The sequence below is a fragment of the Scyliorhinus torazame genome, chromosome 8 (assembly GCF_047496885.1).
Source record: "Scyliorhinus torazame isolate Kashiwa2021f chromosome 8, sScyTor2.1, whole genome shotgun sequence".
Lineage (NCBI taxonomy): Eukaryota > Metazoa > Chordata > Chondrichthyes > Carcharhiniformes > Scyliorhinidae > Scyliorhinus > Scyliorhinus torazame.
In genome coordinates this window covers 273574307-273599003 of record NC_092714.1, presented here as the reverse complement: position 1 = coordinate 273599003, position 24697 = coordinate 273574307, and the positions used below count along the sequence as shown (strand labels likewise).

Here is a 24697-nt window from a genome sequence, read left to right as displayed (position 1 = left end):
TGTGTGATTCTGTGTGTGTGCGTGATTCTGTGTGTGCGATTCTGTGTGTGTGTGCGATTCTGTGTGTGTGATTCTGTGTGTGATTTTGTGTCTGTGATTCTGTGTGTGTGTGATTCTGTGTGTGTGTGTCTGTGATTCTGTGTGTGTGTGTCCGTGTGTGATTCTGTTTGTGTGTGTCTGTGATTCTGTGTGTGTGATTCTCTGTGTGTGTGTGAGATTCTGTTTGTGTGTGTGTCTGTGTGTGATTGTGTCTGTGATTCTCTGTGTGATTCTGTGATTCTATGTGTGTGATTCTGTGTGTGTGTGATTTTGTGGTGTGTGAGTCTGTGTTTGTGATTCTGCATGTGTGTGATTCTGTGTCTGATTCTGTGTGTGTGTGATTCTGTGTGTGTGATTCGCTGCGTGTGTGTGAGATTCTGTTTGTGTGTGATTCTGTTTGTGTGTGCCTGTGATTCTGTGTGTGTGTGTCTTGTGTTTGCTGTTATCCTGTTGCTGCAATTTTTAAAGCTTTTTTTGCTTTGGACCAACGTGGATTTAAACTGAAAGATTCAGCAAAAATCCTTCGATCGATGAGAAGGAGAGAGAGTGAGTGAGAGAGAGCGAGTGGCGAGTGGATGAGGTCTTCAGAAGCAGCTGAGGATCAGGGCTGATCACATAACTGTGTAAATCGCTCTCAAGACACTTAGCACCTTGCACAGATTTTAATTTAAATTGGATTTCTTAAACTCACGCAGTTGGCCTGAGTGTTTGGATTTAGTCTTTGACAAGAGTTCAGATCAGTTGGCGAAAAGGGGAGTTTTATTAATTCAATAAGACTGTGACAAACACAATTGATTTTTGGGGTTTCACTTGAAACATATTCAGTGGCCTTGACTCCAAGACTTATTGCTGCGTTAAGTGAGGGAGGAAATTTCCTGATGTGTTTTAAGTTATTTGGCTTGTTACACTGTAATGCGTTATTGGAATCGGTAAGGCTGGGCTGATCCCAGTTGTTCTGACAATGTCGTGTTGGCCTGTTTGTGCAGATGGATAGCTTCAAAACTGCCCAACTTCTTTGCTGACATTTATTTTCGCCACTGTTTCCCGATGGTTGGCATTAGTTCCAGTAAACATTACGAATGGAAATCTGGATGTAAACAGTTGCTGTAACGATGTAGTTGCAGCTTCTAGCCAGTAGCTGATGCTATGCGGTTATTCCCTGAAATCTTGTCGTACTTGTGTGTGTGTATGTGTGTGGAAAGAAGATTTGCAAAGCATATGACGTTTTTGATGGAACTGATTAAGTTACCCCCCCCCCCCCCCCCCCCCCCCCCACCCCACCACCAAGAGGTGACTAAAGTAACCAACAGAGTAATGTCTGCGGATGTTATTCATCTGGACCAGGCATTGTCACACTCGGGTGCGCGGGAGGGTCGCGGAGCCGTCCGTCGCTGCGCTCCCGTTTGCGCAAATCTGCGCGCAACAGCCGCAGTAGCTGGCTGTTAATAACGCCGGCTGCAAGCGGCCTTCAAAATGTCCGCGAACATGTAAAAAAAATACGGCCACGCTGCGCATGCGCGCACGATCATCGGCGCGCATACTCAAAACTATGCGCGTGCGCGCCAATGATTGGGCACACATGCGCAGTGCGGCTGCTTTTTTAAAAAACAGTTGCAGCTTTTTGTTTTATAAGTTTGGGGGGGTTTTATTAATTTTATTCGTTTATTTTACTCATTTAATTTTTATTTTTTTCATTTATTTTATTTTTATGTTTTTTTATAAAAGTTCGGGGGGGGGGTTCTATTTGATAAAATTTTACAGGAAAAAGTGCAGAACTTTGGACAGTTGGAGACTCCATACTTTCCGACACCGGAAGGCTTCACCTTCATCCAACAGGTTCCATTGGAGGAGCGAGTACGAGGGCCAAAGGGACCCAAAACCATTTCCTCCATTTTTGTCAGCAGCAAACAAGGTAAGAGAAAATGGTGGCTCGCGAAGGTCGGCCGGCGTGGGTCGCGCAAGTCGGCCGGGTTGGGTCCCGAAAGTTGGGCAGTTGGTAAATATGGGTCCTCGGAAAAAAAGTTTGAAGAACACTGATCTGGACTTCCAGAAGATACTTAGTAAAGTCCCTTGTAAGAGGATGTTGACGGAAGTTGAAGTCCATGGAATTCAAGGAGAATTGGTCAGAGGAGCGGGCAGGAGACAGAGAGTAGATTCTCTAATTGATAGACTGTAACTGGTGCTTTTCTGCAGGACCTGTGTTGAGGACTCAGCTATCCTGCATATTTATTGCAATTTAGATCAGGAATAGAAAGCTACTTTTCCAAGTTTGTTGATGAGGCAAAGCTAGGTGACATTGTAAATGGAAGCATAAAATTATAAAGAGATTAATAGATTAAGTAAATGAGCAAAACTGTGACAAATGAATTTCAAATTAAGCAAACGTAAGTTAGACCATAAGATGTAGGAGCAGAATTGGGCCATTCGGCCCGTTGAGTTCATCCACTTGGACCTAAACAAAATAAGTCAGATGCATTCTAAATGGTGAAGTGCTAGAAACAGTGAATGTCCAAAGCGATTGTGGGGGTGGGAGTCCTGGTGAACATTAAAAAGACATGAACTGGGACCAAAAATAATGAAAAGGCTATTGGAATGTTGGCCTTTATATTTAGGGGATATGGTTGAACAGGGGTGGCATCATAGAATCTACAGGGCAGAAGGAGGCCATTCAGCCCATCGAGTCTGCACCATGCCTTTGGAAAGAGCACCCTACCAAAGCCCACGCCTCCACCCGATCCCCTGACCCAGTAATCCCACCTAACCTTTTTGGACACTAAGCAGCAATTTAGCATGGTCAACCCAACTGACCTGCACATCTTTGGACTTGTGGGAGGAAACCGGAGCACCCGGAGGAAACCCACGCAGACACGGGGAGAACGTGCAGACTCTGCACAGACAGTGACCCAGGCCGGGAATCGAACCTGAGACCCTGGAGCTGTGAAGCAACTGTGCCAACCACTGTGATACCATGCATGTCCAATTTTTCAAAGCCCTGGTTAGTTCACACTTGGAGTACTGTGAGCAGTTCTGGGAACCACATCTTAGGAAGAATATATTGGCCTTGGAGGGAGTGCAGCGTAGATTTACCAGAATGATACTGGGATCAAAGGGTTAAATTGCAAGTGAGAATTACATAAATTGCAACGTATTCCCTGAAATGTAGACGGTTGCAAGGGACTCGATTGAAGTTGTCAATGGGACCGGATAGAGAGAAACTATTTCTGCTGAGTACCAGGTACATAGTCTAAAAGGTGGCACAGTAGCACAGTGGTTAGCACTGTTGCTTCACAGCACTAGGGTCCCAGGTTCGATTCCGGCTTGGGTCACTGTCCGTGCGGAGTCTGCACGTTCTCCCCGTGCCTGCGTGGGTTTCCTCCGGGTGCTCCAGTTTCCTCCCACAAGTCCTGAAAGACGTGCTGTTAGGTGAATTGGACATTCTGAATTCTCCCTCTGTGTACCTGAACAGGCGCAGGAGTGTGGCGCCTAGGGGATTTTCACAGTAACTTCATTGCAGTGTTAATGTAAGCCTACTTGTGACAATAAAGATTATTATTATTAAAAACTAAAGCCATATCTTTCAGGATTGAAACACATTCACGACACAAAGACTGGTGGGAACACTCCTAGAAACAGCCATTGATGCGAGATGAATTTTTAATTTCAAATTGAAGATTGAGACGTTTTTGCTAATCCAAGATATTGAATGGTAGGAAGGTGTGTTATCGATTTCGGCTCGATTTCATTCAATGGCAGAGCAGACTCGAGGGGTTAAGTGGCCTCCTGCGGTGTACACGATGTGCAAAGGTTTTGATTGGTTCGAGTTTTCAATTGGGAACCAATCAATGACCACTTTAGTGCTAACCTCGTCATTTCTGAGCAGATTCCGATTGGTTCCTGTGGAACGTTTCAGCTAATCAATATACTCTCAGACTGTGAACTGAATTGTGAATTGTTTTTCTCTGATTCTCGGGTACTTTGGAGTCAATGAGGAAAATATTTGTCCTTTAATTTTAACTGCCTCTGAACAAGGCATTGAATAAATAGTTCACACCCACCAACTGAATAATACCACGGGAGGTCTGCAAATCTATGTTGTGTAGAAACACAAAGATAGAATTGGTTAGATTGCAATTTTTTTACTGTAATGGCTGATATACCATTGACTGAAGGAGTGCTTGGGGACTAATCCATGTGGCTTTGTCGAAGCAGGAGACTTCATGTGCCGCTAACTAAAATATGTTTATTTACATTCTGATTGTGTCAAATGTTCTAAAGTTTAATGGAGCTTTTATGTGAAGGATAATTCTGGAGTTACATGCTGGACCGTTGTAATAAAACAACCTTGAAATGAAATGAAATGAAAATCACTTATTGTCACAAGTAGGCTTCAATGAAGTCACTGTGAAAAGTCCCTAGTCGCCACATTCCGGCACCTGTTCGGGGAGGCTGGTACGGGAATTGAACCGTGTGGCTGGCCTGTCTTGGTCTGCTTTAAAAGCCAGCGATTTAGCCCAGTGTGCTAAACCAGCCTCAACCTTACTGCACAGAAGCAGGTCATTTGTCCAATTGTCACCACATTGGCTTTTTAAACGAGCTTTCCAATGAATTCCTCTCTCCCAGTATTCTCCCAAATGTTTTTTCTTTTTGAGTATTTATCCAATTCCTTCTTTAAAGTTAATATTGTATCTGTTTCCGCTACCCTTTCAGGAAGTGCATCCCAAATCATAGTTCAGGAACTGTAAGTGATGGGACTGTAACTACCTGAGGTAAGCAATTGTATTGTTCCTCGCAGGAGTTCTGGGCCCAACATTGTTAAAATATCTATTAACTGGTTATTATCTGATTACCATTTATGGGATCTTGCTGTGCACAGATTGTCTGCTGCATTTCTTACATTACAGCAGTGACTGCACAGTGGTTAGCACTGCTGCCTCACAGCACCACGGACCTAGGTTCAATTTTGATCTTAGGTGACCGTCTGTGTGGAGTCTGCACGTTCTCCCTGTGCCTGCGTGGGTTTCCTCCGGATGCTCCGGTTTCTTCCCACAGTCCAAAGATGTGCAGGTTAGGTGGGATAATGGGGAGTAGGATGGTCTTTCAGAGGGTCGGTGCAGACTTGATGGGCCAAATGGCCTCCTTTTGCACTGTAGGAATTCTACAAGTATACTTCAAGAAGCACTTTGTTGCCTGTGAAGCATTTGTGAACATCCTGAAACTTTGAAAGGTATGATAGAAATTGAAGTCTTTATTCAGGTTCTTGTGGTTTTGTTAATTATATTAAAGAGACTTCGGGATCAGAGAAAAGTTTATATGGTTTTCACCTTCGCCACTTCCATCTTGCCAATGGCAAGGGGTATTGGGGTATATAAGAAGTAGACAGAAGATTGATTGCAAATAGGAAGAAAGTTTCAATATCATGGTGAAACTGTCACCTGCCCTATTGAGATTAACACAGCAATGTTCTATTGTGAATACGGAACTCAAAAGTGACATCTTTGCTTTTGTTAAAATAAAGTGGTATTCTAATCATTAAATAGAAACCACACTGAACACAGCAAGGATTATAGATCAATGCCCGATTGATGCGTAGTGAATGTTGTCAGAATTAGTCATTTATAGTTGTCCCATCAATGCTGATGTCAATCAGTCGAGAAACACTCCATTAAAGAAAAACTCTTCCTTCCACACTGCAGTGTACACTGTTCTCTATAAATTACATCCTGCAGCAAATTTAAAGCTATAACCTCATTTTCAGCTGATGGTTACACTTATCGTTCCATCAAACAACAGAGGACGATATCCTACTTATGGCAGCTCTTTGAAAGAGTGATCCAATTAGTCCGACTCAACCTGTTTTTTCTCCAAAGACAAATCTTCGCTTTACAACTGTTTATCCAAATCCCTTTTGATTCTGCTTCCTCTGTCCCTTCAGACCGTGCGTTCTAGATCATAACAATTGTTGTTTGGAAAATAAAGATAGTTTTAGAGGATTTTAGTAATGTTTCTATGCCTGGAAGGATAAATCCTATAGTTAGACTCATGCTGGACAAAGGTGTTTGGATGTGTTGGGGTTGGGCTGATTAAATTCCCACTGTATTTAATTTGTGCTCTGAGAGGGCTACAGCATGAAGAATAAACAAACCAGCAGTGGTTGCTTAGCAACTGGGGACTTGTAAGGTAGTGGAGCTTCAAAGTTGTAGTTCAGCTAATTCAGTTGCAGCTGAAGACAGGTAGTGAGAGAGAAGGCAGCTCCCACAGCTCTGCTTAAAGAAGTTGGTTTTGGAAGGCCAAAGCGGGAATGTCTCTCTCAGCCTTGCTAGAAGAAAATCCATTGAATGGGGTGACGGTTAAGAAAACAGATGCCGGAAATCTAAATTCCAGATAGTTAAGGGAACTAGAGAAATAATGATAAATTTTCAAGAAGTCTAGAATTCACGGAACAGAGGAAACTGTGAACCAGAACCGATTATTGGGGCTGGTTTAGCACACTGGGCTAAATCACTGGCTTTTAAAGCAGACCAAGCAGGCCAGCAGCATGGTTCAATTCTCGTAACAGCCTCCCCAAACAGGCGCCGGAATATGGCGACTAGGGGCTTTTCACAGTAACTTCATTGAAGCCTACTTGTGACAATAAGCGGTTTTCATTTTCATTTTTCATTTCATTATTGTTCGGTAAAGTCACAGAGCTGAGAGGCTAGAAATATATCTGCAATAGTGCTAAGGTTTGTGAGAAATTACTACAGTTGGGAGACATTATTTGAAATAATTGTGGAAATCGCTGGCTGGACTTTGGAGTTTGTGTAAAAGCCTTCAGCACAAAGTAAAGCTCACAGGAGAGATGTCAAACCTGAAAACAAAACCTTGTACGGAAGCTAAAGAAATTCGGCATGTCTGCATCAACTCTCACAAACTTCTACAGATGTGCCATAGAGAGCATCCTATCCGGCTGCATCACAGCCTGGTATGGCAACTGCTCGGCCCAAGATCGCAAGAAACTGCAGAGCGTGGTGAACTCAGCCCAACTCATCACACAGCTTGCCACCCCCACATTGATTCTGTATACACCTCCCGCTGCCTCAGGAAGGCAGACAGCATTATCAGAGACCCCCCTCCACCCAGGCATTGCCTTCTTCCAGACCCTTCCATCAGGCAGAAGGTACAGAAGTCTGAAGACCCGCACATCCAGACATAGGAACAGCTTCTTCCCCACAGCTACCAGACTCCTCAACGACTCCCACTTAGACTGATCTGTTCTCTGTAAGACACTATTCACGACGCCCTATGCTGCTCTTGCTCATGTATTTGCTTTGTTTGGCCTTGTTCCACACTGTAACCAATCACTGTCTGTCGATGTACCATTTGTCAATGTTCTCTGTTGATTATTCTTTTGTCTACTGTGTACGCACTGTGTATATTCCCTCGGCCGCAGGAAAATACTATTCACTGTACTTCGGTACGTGTGACATCAAATCAAATCAAAAGTATAATTTAAAAGAAGATTTGAAAATGTGACTTTTGAAAACGGAATTTGAAATCACTCGTATGGGAGCCGGAGTTCAGTTAGACAAGGTGGCTCACGGTGTAAGAATCATCTGGGGGGGATTTTGAGGCGAAATCCATAGACATTCACTTGGGTTCAGAGAGGAGTGTGCCTTACCACAGCCATTCTGTCTGCTTAACAGGGACTTTGTGTGTTAATGAGACCATTGTAGCTTAAGAACCTGTGTGTAATTGTTAAGTTAGGGGCGGAGTAAAGAAGAATTGTATAAAATCCAATTTTATCATGTTTAATAAATGTTTTTTTCTTGTTGTTAAAACTGATTAACGGTCTTGTGACAATGTTCCTCCACATTTTACAAAATAAAAGTTACCGTTTTTTGAGCCACGGTTCCAGTCTGGGATCTTCCTGTCCAGTTATAGCATCAACTTAGACCGGCAAGTCTTTATCTTCCTTTCTGATTCGTTTGACCGCAGATCTGTGTTTTCTAGCACTGACTAATCTTCCTGCGAGTGGAACTACTTTCTCCGTAACCCTCGGGATTTTGAACAGCTCCATTAAATGTCCCCTGAACCTTCTCTACTGTAAGGAGGACAATCCCCAACTTCTGCAGTCTCTCCGCATTTCTGAGACGCATTATCCCTGCCTTTACATAGAACATACAGTGCAGAAGCAGGCCATGCGGCCCATCGAGTCTGCACCGACCCACTTAAGCCCTCACTTCCCCCGTAACCCAATAACCCCTCCTAACGGTTTTGGACACTAAGGGCAATTCATCATGGCTAATCCAGCTAACCTGCACGTCTTTGGACTGTGGGAGGAAACCGGAGCACCCGGAGGAAACCCATGCAGACACGAGGAGAACGTGCAGACTCCGCACAGACAGTGTCCCAGTGGGGAATCGAACCTGGGACCCTGCCGCTGTGAAGCCACAGTGATAGCCACTTGTGCTATCCTGTTTGTTTCAAACTCAGCTACTTAGTCAGTATTTACAGCTCAAAAATAGACCATTCAGCCAGCGTTTATGTTACGCACTGATCCCCTCCCACCCCTTCGTCACCTAAACCCATCAGTCTGTCATTTTATTCCTTTGTCCTTCAAGTGTTTATCCAGCCTTCCTTTGAATTTGTCTCATCCACTCCCTGTGACAGTGGTTTCAGATTCTAACAGCTCACGAGGTAAAAGAGCTCCTCCTGAATTCTCTATTTGATTCTTTTGTGACTATCTCCTATTTATGGGCAGCACGGTAGCAGAGTGGTTAGCACTGTTGTTTCACAGCTCCAGGGTCCCAGGTTCGATTCCGGCTTGGGTCACTGTCTGTGCGGAGTCTGCACGCCCTCCCCGTGTCTGCGTGGGTTTCCTCCGGGTGCTCCGGTTTCCTCCCACAGTCCAAAGATGTGCAGGCTAGGTGGATTGGCCATGCTAAATTGCCCATAGTGTCCAAAAAGGTTATGTGGGGTTACCGGGTTATGGAGATAGGGTGGAAGTGTAGTTTCTGGGCAAGATCCAGATCGTAGCATCTCGCAAGGCATGGCGAGCTGGTTAAATCCTGGCAGAGGCCACTCCCAACATCTGCCGGCTGCGCATTGCCCCATTCCGGACGGGATGCGGCCGGTAGATCGCGCCCAATATTTCAGGTCACTGGCCTTTCATCAGAATTCCCCACAGATGCTGCCTGATCTGCTGAATGTTTCCAGCATTTTCTGTTTTTATTTCAGATTTCCATAATCTCCAGTATTTTGCTAATTTAATAAATGAAGAGGAGGCCACCTGACCCATTGAGGGTGCTCCACCGTTCAATACGATCGTGGCTGAAATTGGGTTTTAACTCCACTTTCCCGCCCGCTCCCCACATCCCTGATTCCCTGAGAGACCGAATACCTGTCTCTCACATCCTTAAATGTGTTCATCCATGGAGCACCCACAATCCTCTGGGGTAGAGAATTCCAAAGGTTCCCAACTCTTTCAGTGAAGAAGTATTTCCTCATCTCAGTCCTCAAGTATCAGCCCCTTATCATGAAGCTGTGCCCCCCTGTTCTAGATTCCCCAGCCAGGGGAAACGGCATGCCAACCCCTGCCCATTCTCCGAGTTCATTCGTGTCTTTCTATACTTTAGCCCCGATCTTGCTCTGCGTTAATTACCACCCCTCCACCCACAATATAGTGTCAAGCTCAAAATTAGAGTTTGCACTTCCAAATCCTTTATGTAAAGTGTGAACAGTAGCGATCCCAGCAGTGATCCACGTGGAACGCATGCCTTGCCTGGAATGATTTTCCAAGTTTATGTAGTATGTTCATTTGGAGGATCGGCATTCGCAGGATTGTAGTTCGATCAATGCCTGCAGTGTTTGCTATTTAAGCTCAGTCAGGAACCAGCACTGACTCCAGAGCCAAAGGTACAATTCTTTATTACTGGGCCACCCAAACTAATTCTCTTTATTCATTCAGGGCCTGTGGGTATTGTTGACAAGTCCAGCATTTATTATTCCATCTCCAATTCCCCTTAACTGAGTGACGTACGAATGTATTTCAGAGGGCAGTTCAGAATCAATAACATCTGGGTGGAATATAATGCCTTCTCCCAGGCGAGTCTCGAGGTGGGGGGATTTAATCGGGCAAGAGGGTGCAGAGTGGGGCCCCTCCCCCCCTGTTTTCTTGCCCTGATTAGGTTGGAGGTGTAAATGCTTGTGGATGGCTTTCCTGCCCTGATGCCAATTGAGGACTTAAGTGGCAATTATGACTCACTTACAGGCCTCACCCCACCGCTCGTAATTAACTAACGGTGACTGGGGCAGTTGTCATGACGGTAGCCTGAGAAGCAGACTGCGTTTGTCTGCGGAGGGCTAGGGGGTTCCTTATTGTCAGTGCCTGACTAAGTGACTGGACATCAGGGCGTTGGAGCCTGCTGAGATTCCCCCCCCCCCCCAACCCCAACCCCTACCCCTCTTGCCCTTGCTGCTGACTCCCCAGCCAGTGCCATCCTCCCTCCTCGCCCACACGCACCTGTGGCTTGGGCCCCTCACTGATCCTGGGCCTCTGGTGAGTCTATTACTGGAAGCTACCACTGATCCCAGTGGCGCTGTCTGTAATTTGAATGCCGTGCCTGGCCTGGGAGTGTTTGATAGGGGCAGTGTAGAGGGAGCTTTACTCTGCTGGTGCCACATGGGCACCTGGCACTGCCAGCCTGGCACACTGGCAGTGCCACCTGGGTGTCAGCCTGACACTGCCAAGGTGCTCAGGTGGCCCTGACAGCTGGCAGTGGCACTGACAGGGTGCCAGGCTGGCACTGCCAAGGTGCCAAGCTGGCATATTTAGCACGGTGATGATCGGGCAGGGGGTGCACTGCGTGGGTGCGGGTGAGGGGTGGCGGGGAGGTGGGGACCTTTCCGTAGTGTGTTGGAGCTTGGGGGGAATCGGGGATCGCTTCGGGAGCTTCAGAGATCGGGGTGCCATTTAAAAATGGGGTCCCGCCCTCTCTCTACACTGAGGAGTTCAGGTGAGAGCAGCTCCTCAGTGCACAAAACGGGGCTCTGTGCGCCCTCGGCCGCGCACTCCCCGCGGAGGCCCCCTGTCTAACGCAAGTGCCGTTTTATAGCATTGTGTTTCTTGGTGCTACGAACACTGGGAAACACGTGGCTAAACGTGCTCGCTAGGGGCCTTTGTTCCCATTTAGTGAACTCGCGCCCTAGCTCTGTTCTGAAAAATATGGATGACATTAATTGGCTGCCAGTTCCACAGCTCTGTTTCCGCATGTCGTTACCTTTTACAAATATATATTATAGTGCCCCTGTTGTCTCTTCCCTAACTTTTAATAAATATGGGTGCAAATTATCTTCTCTAAGATCGGCTAGTTTATCAATTATCTCCCCCTTTCCTTCCTGAAATATCTTTATATTGTTGCTGATACATTCTTCTAAAGTCACGCCCACTAAAAATCTCCCCGGTAAATAAGGCAAATGGTTTTAGATTTCTACCATTTTGTTGTTCTTACCTGTGAGCTTATCATACCTGTCCCTTTGCAGCCCGATCCACAGCATGATTTGTCTTTACTATTTGTTCTGTATTAGTTGTTAATTTGATTTTGATGTTTCTCTTTGCCTTCCAAATTGATTTTTTAACATCATTCCAACTTTTTCATGTTTCCTTTTGTCATTTTCTCCTTTGTTGTCTGTGTAGTTAGTGTTTACCTTTTTGTTTAGTTTCAGTTTTGTCTTTATTTATTCATGAAGTGTCATTATTGGCTAGTTTGCCCTTGTTTCTTATTGTGACGTATGCCCTATGATCAATGTTTCAAATAGTTCCCCCTGCTGTCTTATTTCTTTTCTATTCCAGTTTTATTTTCCTTAGTTCATTCTCATCTTAAAGTAATAAAGTTTTGCTTTATTACTTTTTTTTTGTCTGAGTTATGTCCTTCTCATTCTTTGTGATTGCTCTTACCCTGATGTTCCCCAATGCTTGTATTTGATTTTCGAATGGTTATTTGGGATGTTCCGTAACTTTTTTCTGGAATATACAAAGTCAATTTTGTTTGAATAGGGCACAGTGGAAAGTTTCCCTGAATAGAGCAGGAACCATTAGGAAAAACAAAAGTCCAACCCAAGTAGGATCTTTTTACTCTCTGCGGGTGGGTTGTGCTGGCCGGGCAGCAAGCATTACTTAACAACTGAATGACTCAAGATTCACCTAGTGTAGGATTGGAGTCCTGTGCGGGACCAGACTGGGTAATGGTGGCGGGTTGCAGGTCTTGTATCATAAACAATACTTGCTGTGGTGCTCTGCGGATATTAGGCTCCATTTTAACCTCACCTGTTGATGAAATGGGGACAGATTTGGGTTCTACATTCCACGTTTTACACCCGGGCAGATTTTACAGAATAGTTTAGTAATTACAGCTGAGAAACAGGCCTTCAGCCCAGCAGGTTTATGCTCCACATGAACCTCCCGCTTCTCTTCAGCAACATATCGCCGGCAGGAGATCTGGGCGCACCGGTCAAATAGCGGGAAAGGCTGGAATCGAGAGCGCCAATGAGTTTGCCTCTAACCAGCCCGCTCCCAATGCCAAGTTCCGGATCTCACTATAAATATGGCGGGATATCATTAACCCCAATTTGCATTAATTTCCATCTCATTTGCGAGATTGAATTCGAATGTAACGACCTCCCGGGCATTAACCGGCTCCCCAGCAAGCAATCATGTGGTCATCGTTTAGCTCTGCTTTTTAAAAAATGTGAAGCTGGGGCAATGGCTGCTGAGGGGAACTGAGGAGATGAGGAGCCATTTCCATTTTCTGACATGCAGCTCAAGGGCATGGGTGGGGGGTGCGGGCATGGGGGGAACCCTAAGGAGAGTTGGACTTGGTCGGGAGCTGAAGCATTCCAGGTCGGAGGTTGCCCCTGGACCAGGGTGGTGGGTGAGGGGCTTTTCGTCTATGAGGCCTTCAATCCATCTTTAAATATTGCGGAGATGCATAACTGGGGCAGCCACAGCTGTCGCCTGTCTGTCCTACCAAACACTTCCAGGACAGAGCCGTGTTCTGGGTTCTATGCTGAAGGTCACTTTAACTCCCTTTGACTGTGAGCAGCCTCTGGCTTCACAGCTGAAGGCTATTGCTAATGAGGAAGTAGCCTTGTTAATTGTGAGAGCACTTCCCAGCTGCAGGTTGTGTTTGCTGTTTGCTCCTGCTGGTGGCTGCAGATGCCTGGAGGCTGCTGTTGCTGAGAGTTTGTTTGCTGTTCGCTGTGGGCACCGCACCTGGAGATGAAGTAGTTGTGCTAGTGGGTGCCAAGAGGTGCTGAGGAACAAGCACGAAGATCGGATGTGGGGAGGGTGCGAGGTGTAAGCCTGTGATTTGTGGGGGTGGTTGGGAATTTGAGGGGTAGTAGGCGGAACTGATGCCAGGAGAGAGGTGGCAACTTATCCTTGTTGCTCAGTGGAGGTCGTTAGTCTTCCAACTTTGGACACCGGGCCTCCTGGTCATGCTTCCCGCACTGCCAACCGCTGCCACTGCCTCCCAGGCGGTACTGGCAGTCCTGCTGCTGGCCAACGACCCCCTTAGGGGAACTGGGTGTCCCGTCTCTTATCGACGGAGTCGAGAACCCTGTGCAGGCAGGTTGGCATCCCCAAAGCGAGGAGCAGGTCTGCGCACTGCCAGGCTTGTGTGTTGACTGGGAGTGGGTGGCGAGGGAGCGTTTAAAAGCAGCTCCCCCATGTTAGCGGCGAGAAGCTGAGGCGCGAGTCCAGTGAATCAGACAGCGAGGCAGACAGTGATGGCAAGATTCATGGGGGCTCATTTTCGGCACTAAGTGCCGTTAAATACCGTCCGCGATCTCGTCAACCCGGCTGTCAAAAAGCACCCCGCCAATCACGCCCAAAATGACACTTCGAAATGTTTTCCGTTAAATCGCGCCCAAGAATTCAATGTGGCAGCAAAATCCTCATTGCTAACACGCGTGGAGTAAAGAGGTTTCTCTCGAATTCCCTGTTGGATTGTGTTGTGGGGGTCATTCATTCGTGACCCCAAGGTGCTGAATCTGTGCATGAGGAAACTTTGGCTAAATATCTCCCGCCAATTTAAAAAGTGCGAGTGGGTCATTGCTGAACCTCTCTCCACTGCACTGAGCAGGACCAGCCTGTTCAACCTTTCCTGATAATTATCACCTCCTTGCAAACCTTCTTCTGCATTTTCTCTCACACTGCTCCATCCTTTTCAGAATTACAGAGAGCAGAACGCTGCAGTCACGCTGTGCGCTCTTACCAACATTCTGTACCCAAGTGCTTTCTTTTTACTTTTTCTGACATTGTTAAATTGTTACTTTTCAGGATTTCTGAATATCCCATAGAATCGCTACAGTGCAGAAGAGGCCATTCGGCCCATCGAGTCTGTACCCACCCTCCGAAAGAATACCCTACCCAAGCCCACTCCCCCACCCTATCCCCGGAACCACATCTAACCTTTGGACACTAAGGGGCAGTTTATCATGGCCAATCCACCTAACCTGCACATCTTTGGACTGTGGGAGGAAATCGGAGCACCCGGAGGGAACCCACGCAGACACGGGGAGTACGTGCAGACTCCACACAGTCACCCAAGGTTGGAATCGAATGGCGGTCCCTGGCGCTGTGAGGCAACAGTGTTAACCCACTGTGCCACCATGCCACCCCCAGATATTTAGCCCGCCCAACCTCCCCAGATGCTTTTCAGACTTCCAGTTTACAAGGGGTGTGTGACCTTTTAACTCCTGACCAAAATGCACCAACTCACATTCATTCCCCACTCACTCACTTGGATGTGTCTGTTTTACGTATATTTAGTCCCCTCTGTTCCTACTGAAGAAGTTACATGAAAACCAAGTATTGAGACCCCCAGACATTATTTGAAGGACACCAGAGCTCTCCCAGTGTCTTTGGCCAACTTTAATTCTTCAGCTAACACCAGCAAACTAAATTTAAATGGCCATTCATCTTGATGCTCTCTGTGGGATCTTACTGTGTAAGTTGGCTACAGTGTGTGCCTCCCTGATGGTAGTTCAAAATAATTCATTGCATTGAGGTATACTAGCCGGTCTGCGGGGGTTTCCTCCGGGTGCTCCGGTTTCCTCCCACCAGTTAGTTGAATTGGATTCTGAATTCCCCCTCAGTGTACCCGAACAGGCGCCGGAATGTGGCGACTAGGGGCTTTTCACAGTAACTTCATTACAGTGTTAATATAAGCCTACTTGTGACAATGAAGATCATTATTATTATCTTGTATATAACACAACTTGTTTGCTATTTTTGTGGCACTAGTACAGAATGTTCCCTCAGAGGATGTCCTCGATTGAGTGCAGTTCACGTTAGCTGATTTGTACAAGTTCTCAGACTGTCTTTTCCCAAAATAGAAGCTGATGCGCGATCAATGACCACTAAAGCGAGGTTGTAGTCCAACTGAAGGCTTTAATAAGTTAGATGTTTCCCCCAGCAGCTCAGGTACAGAATGAAGGCTGCTGGGGCAGCACGGGCTCTTATACCCCGCCTAGCAGGGCAGAGCTACCATACATCCTAACCAATAGAAAGCATACAGTTTCCACCAATGGTGCTCCAGCCTATCAGGTACCGTAATACTCTATTACCACATTCACCCCCTGTTAAAAAAGAGTCCGGTGGGTGTGGTGACCTTATACTACAAACATGGCAACATGGTAGAACTAGTTATGGAGGTACCGTAATACCTCCGTACAGCGTTTTGTAACGATTTACAATTCTGGTAGCTATGTACATTTGATGATTTACATTTACAGTTTACAATTTAAAATGAAGCAATCAGTCGATTGGGGGCCCTGGTCGTCCTCTGTGATCGTCGGAGCTTCGGTGGCGACTCCGGTGGAGGCTCGGGCGTCTGTGACTCCGGGAGCGTGGCTTCGATCTCCATGGCAGCTTTGGCACCCCTATACGGCGCTGGTGGGGAAAACGGTTGACATGGGAAGGGAGCGTCTGCGGGGGGCGTCAGTGGGTGGGGGGGCCTAGACGGGGCCGGCGGAAGGACCGATCCTCCTGTAAGGTGCCCTGGTGGAGGGGAGGGTGGGACTGGTGGCTGGGGTGTGCGTGGGGTTCCTGCGGGCGCCAGGTCCCGTAGGGAGACCGTATTTTGTCGGCCGTCGGGGTACGCCATGTAGGCGAACTGGGGGTTAGCATAGAGCAGATGAACCCTCTCGACCAACGGGTCCGACTTGTGCGCCCGCACGTGTTTTTGGAGCAGGATGGGTCCGGGAGCTGCAAGCCAGGTCGGGAGCGAGGTCCCAGAGGAGGACTTCCTAGGGAAGACAAGGAGACGTTCGTGAGGTGTTTGGTTGGTGGTCGTACAAAGAAGTGACCGGATGAGTGGAGGGCATCCGGGAGGACATCCTGCCAGCGGGAGACTGGGAGATTCCTGGACCGTAGGGCCAGTAGGACGGTCTTCCAGACCGTTCCGTTCTCCCTCTCTACCTGTCCGTTACCCCGGGGGTTGTAACTGGTTGTCCTGCTCGAGGTGATGCCCCTGCTGAGCAGGAATTGACGCAGTTCGTCGCTCATAAAAGAGGACCCCCTATCACTGTGTATGTAAGCGGGGAACCCGAACAGTGCAAAGATGCTATGGAGGGCCTTGATGACGGTGGTTGCGGTCATGTCGGGGCAGGGGATGGCGAATGGGAACCGGGAGTACTCATCAATCACGTTCAGGAAGTACGTATTGCGGTCGGTGGAGGGGAGGGGGCCTTTGAAGTCCATGCTGAGGCGTTCAAAGGTACGGGAAGCCTTTATCAGGTGCGCTTTCTCTGGCCGGTAGAAGTGCGGTTTGCACACAGCGCAGATTTGACAGTCCCTGGTGGCTGTCCTGACCTCCTCGATGGAGTAGGGCAGGTTGCGGGTCTTGACAAAATGGAAAAAGCGAGTGACCGCCGGGTGGCAGAGGTCCTCGTGGAGGGCTAGGAGGCAGTCCACTTGTGCAGTGACAGGGCGTCAGGAGGCTCATATAGCTTCCCGGGACGATACAAGATCTCGTAGTTGTAGGTGGAGAGTTCGATCCTCCACCTCAAGATCTTGTCGTTTTTTATCTTGTCCCGCTGTGCATTATCGAACATGAAAGCAACCGACCGTTGGTCAGTGAGGAGAGTGAATCTCCTGCCGGCCAGGTAATGCCTCCAATGTCGCACAGCTTCTACTATGGCCTGGGCCTCCTTTTCGACTGAGGAGTGGCGGATTTCGGAAGCATGGAGGGTACGAGAGAAGAAGGCCACGGGTCTGCCCGCTTGGTTGAGGGTGGCCGCCAGAGCTACATCAGACGCATCGCTCTCGACCTGGAAGGGGAGGGACTCGTCGATGGCGTGCATCGTGGCCTTTGCAATGTCTGCTTTGATGCGGCTGAAGGCCTGGCGGGCCTCTATTGACAGGGGAAAAGCTGTGGATTGGATCAGGGGACGTGCCTTGTCCGCATAGTTGGGGACCCATTGGGGGTAGTAGCTGAAAAACCCTCGGCAGCGTTTCAGGGCCTTGGAGCAGTGAGGGAGGGGGAACTCCATAAGCGGGCGCATGCGTTTAGGGTCGGGGCCTATAACTCCATTTTGCACTACGTAGCCGAGGATGGCTAGGCGGTCGGTGCTAAACACGTATTTATCCTTGTTGTATGTAAGGTTAAGGATCTTTGCGGTCTGGAGGAATTTTCGGAGGTTGGTGTCGTGGTCCTGCTGGTCGTGGCCGCAGATGGTGACATTATCGAGATACGGGAATGTTGCCCGTAAACCGTATCGGTCAATCATTCGGTCCATCTCGCGCTGGAAGACCGAGGCCCTGTTAGTGACACCGAAGGGAACCCTTAAGAAGTGGTACAGCCGCCCATCTGCCTCGAAGGCAGTGTATTTGCGGTCACTAGTGCGGATGGGGAGCTGGTGGTAGGCGGACTTGAGATCCACCGTGGAGAAGACCTTATAATGCGCGATCCTGTTTACCAGGTCGGATATGCGGGGGAGAGGGTACGCGTCCAGCTGCGTAAACCTGTTGATGGTCTGACTGTAGTCGATGACCATCCTATGCTTCTCCCCGGTCTTTACCACCACTACTTGAGCTCTCCAGGGGCTGTTACTGGCTTCAATAACCCCTTCCCTCAGCAGCCTTTGGACCTCTGACCTAATAAAGATCCGGTCCTGGGCACTGTACCGTCTGCTCCTGGTGGCGACGGGTTTGCAATCCGGGGTGAGGTTCGCAAACAAGGAAGGCGGGTCGACCTTAAGGGGCGCGAGGCCGCAGACAGGGGGGGTATAGGGCCGCCAAATTTGAAGGTTAGACTTTGGAGGTGACACTGGAAGTCTAAACCCAGGAGTGTAGCCGCGCAGAGGTGGGGAAGGACGTAGAGACGGAAATTTTTGAACTCCCTTCCCTGGACTGTGAGGTTTGCCACACAAAACCCCTTTACCACTGTGTGTGAACCGGAGGCCATGGAGATTTTTTGATTAACGGGGTGGAAGAGGAGAGAACAGCGCCTTACCGTGTCGGGGTGTATGAAGCTCTCCGTGCTCCCAGAGTCGATTAGGCAAGACGTCTCGTGCCCGTTGATGAATACGGCCGTTGTAGCAGTTGAGAGTGTTCGAGGCCGGGACTGATCCAGAGTCACCGAGGCCAATCGCAGCAGTTGAGAGTTCTCTTCGGACAGTGCGTGGTCAGCCGAGCTGGGGTCCTGGGGGTTCATCCAAGATGGTGGCTCCCATTGGTCGCACATGGCTGGGGGTGCACAAAATGGCGGCGCCCATCCCTCCAACGGAAGGAACAAGATGGCGGCGCCCGGGATCCGCACGTGGCCCTGGGATATGGAGGTGGCGGCGCCCACTGGCCGCACTGGGCCTGTGGAGAAGTTTGTGGTAGCGGTCCGCATTTGCTGCTGGAGACCCCGGCCACCGCTCGGGCCTGACATACCCCCACAAAATGGCCTTTTTTGCCGCATCCCTTGCAGGTGGATGCACGGGCCGGGCAGCGCTGGCGGGGGTGCTTGGCCTGCCCGCAAAAGTAGTAGCGGGCACCCCGGGGTTGCCTCAGTATTGACCCTCTGACAGTGCAGCACTCCCTCAGTACTGACCCTCTGACAGTGCAGCACTCCTTCAGTACCGAACCTCGGAAACTGCAGCACTCCCTCAGTACTGACCCTCTGACAGTGCAGCACTCCCTCAGTACTGACCCTCTGACAGTGCAGCACTCCCTCAGTACTGACCCTCGGAAACTGCAGCACTCCCTCAGTACTGACCCTCTGACAATGCAGCACTCCCTCAGTACTGACCCTCTGACAGTGCAGCACTCCCTCAGTACTGACCCTCTGACAGTGCAGCACTCCCTCAGTACTGACCCTCGGAAACTGCAGCACTCCCTCAGCACTGACCCTCGGAAACTGCAGCACTCCCTCAGTACTGACCCACTGACAGTGCGGCACTCCCTCAGTACTGACCCTCTCACAGTGCAGCACTACCTCAGTACTGACCCTCTGACAGTGCGGCACTCCCTCAGTACTGACCCTCTGACAGTGTAGCATTCCCTCAGTACTGACCTTCTGACAGTGCAGCACTCCTTCAGTACTGACCCTCTGACAGTGCAGCGCTCCCTCAGTACTGACCCTCTGACAGTGTAGCACTCCCTCAGTACTGAACCTCCAACAGATCAGCACTCCGTCAGTACTGACCCTCGATAGTGCAGCGCTCCCTTGGTACTGACCCTCTGACAGTGCAGCACTTCGTCAGTACTGACCCTCTGACAGTGCGGCACTCCCTCAGTACTGACCCTCTGACAGTGCAGTAATCCGTCAGTACTGACCCTCTGACAGTGCGGCACTCCCTCAGTACTGACCCTTTGACAGTGCAGCACTCCCTCAGTACTGACCCTCTGACAGTGTAGCACTCCCTCAGGACTGACCCTCTGACAGTGCAGCACTCCCTCAGTACTGACCGTCTGACAGTGCTGCAGTCCTTCAGTACTGACCCTCTGACAGTGCGGCACTCCCTCAGTACTGACCCTCTGACAGTACAGCAATCCGTCAGTACTGACCCTCTGACAGTGCAGCACTCCTTCAGTACTGACCCTCTGACAGTGCAGCGCTCCCTCAGTACTGACCCTCTGACAGTGTAGCACTCCCTCAGTATTGACCCTCTGACAGTGCGGCACTCCCTCAGTACTGACCCTCTGACAGTGCAGCACTCCCTCAGTACTGACCCACAGACAGTGCAGCACTCCCTCAGTACTGACCCTCTGACAGAGCAGCACTCACACAGTACTGACCCTCTGACAGAGCAGCACTCCCACAGTACTGACCCTCTGACAGAGCAGCTCTCCCTCAGTATTGACCCTCTGACAGAGCAGCACTCCCACAGTACTGACACTCTGACAGAGTAGCACTCCCTCAGTACTGACCCTCTGACAGTGCGGCACTCCCTCAGGACTGACCCTCTGACAGTGCAGCACTCCTTCAGTACTGCCCCTCTGACAGTGCAGCACTCCCTCAGTACTGACCCACAGACAGTGTAGCGCTCCCTCAGTACTGACCCACAGACAGTGCAGCACTCCCTCAGTACTGACCCTCTGACAGTGCAGCACTCCTTCAGTACTGCCCCTCTGACAGTGCAGCACTCCCTCAGTACTGACCCTCTGACAGTGCAGCACTGCCTCAGTACTGACCCTCTGACAGTGCGGGGCTCCCTCAGTACTGACCCTCTGACAGTGCGGCACTCCCTCAGTACTGACCCTCTGACAGTGCGGCACTCCCTCAGTACTGACCCTCTGACAGAGCAGCACTCCCTCAGTACTGACCCTCTGACAGTGCGGGGCACCCTCAGTACTGACCCTCTGACAGAGCAGCACTCCCTCAGTACTGACCCTCTGACAGTGCGGTACTCCCTCAGTACTGACCCTCTGACAGTGCAGCACTCCCTCAGTACTGACCCTCTGACAGTGCGGCACTCCCTCAGTACTGACCCTCTGACAGTGCAGCACTCCCTCAGTACTGACCCTCTGACAGTGCGGCACTCCCTCAGTACTGACCCTCTGACAGTGCGGCACTCCCTCAGTACTGACCCTCTGACAGTGCGGGGCACCCTCAGTACTGACTGGGGCTGTCGGCCAAGCTTTTAATTCTTAGATCGCTGGAGTGGGTCTGGAAACCAGAATCATCTGACTCAGATCATAGATCATAGAATTTACAGTGCAGAAGGAGGCCATTCAACCTATCGAGCCTTCATTGGCCCTTGGAAAGAGCACCCTACATTAGCCCACACCTCCACCCTGTAACTGTAGCCCAGTAACCCCACCGAACCTTTTTGGACACTAAGGGGAAATTGAGCATGGCCAATCCAGCTCGAGGGTAGGAGCTGCTCACTGAGCTCCGGCTAACGTGTTATTTCCCCCCTTCCTGTTGGACAGTGGCTGTGAACGAAGGTGACGCCATGTCGTATCTGAGTATTATACAGCAGACTCTCTCACTGCTCTGCTAACGAGCTCTGTCAAGCTGAACCAAGGCAATTAATGGTTTAGCTCATTAATACTTGTCTGTTGGAAGTGAAGTTTTCTGCTAATCAACTGCAAATTGCCTTTCAATGGAATTAATGGACCAGCTCCAGATAAGCAAAGGGTGGCAATGAGGTACCAGCTGAGGAGAATTTGGAAGAGTTTAGAGAAAGAGTGGAGATATTTGGATGGATTATTCTCATTCCGTGGTGAATCTTGTCCAGCTATTTTTGTGAAGAAAATCAGGCAGTGGCTTGGGCAGCAGGGTCTAAAGAGAGGGTATCAAATTTTATCAAATTGGCCAGGCTGCCATTAATTGCCCTTTCCCTGAAGGGATGGTGTTGGGCTTTCTTTTCGATTCAGCAGATTCGCTTGTCAAGTGTCGTATTCAGGGTGAGTAAGCAAGTAGGACGCAAAGCTTTATTATAATACACACGCTCCCCTCCCCGAAGAGTCTGCCTCACCGACCTGCACCCAGGCAGTGTTTATACTGTGAGGGCTATCGGGGGAGTTCATGCTTATTGGTGGTCACAGGGAAATGAACGGTACACACCCTGTGGCCTCAGCGGGGGGGGTTACAGCATCCCTCCCCCAACAAAGTCCGAAGTGGCATCCACGTGGGCAGATCGGCGCGAGGGACCCCTAGCCCGTTTTGGCCAGGGAAGGCACTCCGGTATCGCCTGCTTGGGACCTGGTGGCGTATACCGTACTGGAGAACAGCGTTTCCCTGTGGAACGACGAGGAGGGGTGGGTGTGGCCGGCGCTGCGATGGGTGTCTGCGCGGCGACCTCTTCTGGTGGCTGGACCTCCATCTCTGAGTTGCAGCCCGACATTTTGGGGGCAGCAAGGTAGCACAGTGGTTAGCACAGTTGCCTCACAGCTCCAGGGTCCCTGGTTCGGTTCCCAGCTTGGGTCACTGTTTGTGTGGAGTCTGCACGTTCTCCCCGTGATGCGCGTGGGTTTCCTCCCACAGTCCAAAGATGTGCAGGTGAGGTGGATTGGCCATGCTGAATTGCCCTTAGTGTCCATAAAGTTTAATTGGGGTTACTGTGTTAAGGGGATGGGGTGGAGGAGGTGTGTGCTTGAGTGGGGTGCTCTTTCCAAGGGCCGGTGCAGACTCGATGGGGCGAATGGCCTCCTTCTGCACTGTAAATTCTCTGATTTGCTCGTCCGGCATCTCAGCATCCTGGAGCTCGCGCAATCCGGAACCGGGGGCGACCTTGGTGGAGGTGGCAGCGATGGCAGTGGTGACTACAGCGGGAGCAGCAGAACCCGTGGAGCTGGGTTATCCTGTGCCGGGTTTGGCGCCGTGGTGGGGTGGCCGCAGAGGTGGTCCATGTGCCATTGTATACCCCGCCCTGGCGCCGACTGTGTTAACGCCGCACCGAAGATCCAGGTGGCTTCTTCGCCACAATTTGGATGTACACCGAATTGCCTGGACCGATTCACCGAAATGAAGAGCGGCAACGTGCTTCAACCACGGACCGTTCCTGACCGCGGCGGACCTTTCAGGCAAGGGCTGGGGTGACCAAACCCAGCCTGCTCTGGACACGGTGACACGTCAACGGTTCATTGTGTGCGGCGTGGTCCGGTAACTGAACAGGAACCGTTCCAACCGAGTCTCCCAGGTCCCGGAAGTCTGTTTCCTCATCCCCTGCTCGGCCAGACTGTTGGAAGCCGGGTGGTCAGCGCAGGTGGCGGTTTCCATTCGCGGCCACGGAAGAGCCAAATTCAGCGCTTGTATATGCCATGCCGTTATCCGAAACAGTCACTTGCGGAATGCCGTGTGTACGGAAAGTACGGCATAACCAGTCAACGGTGGCCCTTGCGGTGCTCGCCTGAATCCTATGGACCTCGAGCCACTTGGAGTGGGCGTCCACGATGATGAGGAACATCACCCCTGGAAAGGGCCTGGAAAGTCTATATGGAGTTGGGTCAAAGGGCGACCCGCCCACTCCCACGGGTGGAATGGCGACGTTTGGTCCTGCTGGCACAGAACACATTTGGTCAACCGCTCGATGTTGGCGTTGATCCCGGGCTACCTGATGTAACTGCCGGGTCAGCATCTGCATCTTCGACACCCCCAGTGTCAGCTGTGGAGGTCCTCCCAAAGTGGTCCGTGCCCAGGGTCGGGAAATGCCATCCGAGTCCCCCAAAGGATGATGGCGTCTTCCACACTCAGCTCCCCGATCTTTGCCGGGAATGCCTTTAAATCATCCGGCAGAACCCGGTGCTGGGCCCCACATTGGACAATGTGGCGGCCACGGAGCGAGCTGCGGGTCTGTCTGGGTCCATCTGCGGATGCGCGAGGCTGTAACCGGCAAATAATCCCTAAAATGGAAGGCAGCGATGACCTCGTCTACTGGCGCCAGTGTTGATGGTCTGGTCGGCATGGCGAGGTGGCTCAATACATCTGGGTAGGGGATTGCTGATCCTGTTTGAATTCTCTCGGGGGATAGCGATCTCACTCAGCGCTCCAGCGGGAGATAGCGATCTCACTCAGCGCTCCCGCGGGGGACGGCGATCTCACTCAGCGCTCTCTCGGGGGATGGCGATCTCACTCAGCGCTCTCTCGGGGGATAGCGATCTCACTCAGCGCTCTCTCGGGAGATAGCGATCTCACTCAGCGCTCTCTCGGGGGACGGCGATCTCACTCAGCGCTCTCTCGGGGGACAGCGATCTCACTCAGCGCTCTCTCGGGAGATAGCGATCTCACTCAGCGCTCTCTCGGGGGATAGCGATCTCACTCAGCGCTCTCTCGGGGGACGGTGATCTCACTCAACGCTCTCTCGGGAGATAGCGATCTCACTCAGCGCTCTCTCGGGAGACGGCGATCTCACTCAGCGCTCTCTCGGGAGATAGCGATCTCACTCAGCGCTCTCTCGGGAGATGGCGATCTCACTCAGCGCTCTCTCGGGAGATAGCGATCTCACTCAGCGCTCTCTCGGGGGACGGCGATCTCACTCAGCGCTCTCTCGGGAGATAGCGATCTCACTCAGCGCTCTGTCAGGAGATAGCGATCTCACTCAGCGCTCTCTTGGGAGATAGCGATCTCACTCAGCGCTCTCTCGGGGGACGGCGATCTCACTCAGCGCTCCCGCGGGAGATAGCGATCTCACTCAGCGCTCTCTCGGGAGATAGCGATCGGACTCAGCGCTCTCTCGGGAGATA

General features: G+C 50.2%; 1 protein-coding gene across 2 annotated transcripts in view; it reads left to right on the top strand.

Annotated features, from left to right (window-relative positions):
- Positions 1 to 24697, top strand: part of kcnq2b (potassium voltage-gated channel, KQT-like subfamily, member 2b) — a 249502-nt gene that overhangs the window by 1217 nt on the left and 223588 nt on the right. The window lies entirely within an intron of this gene.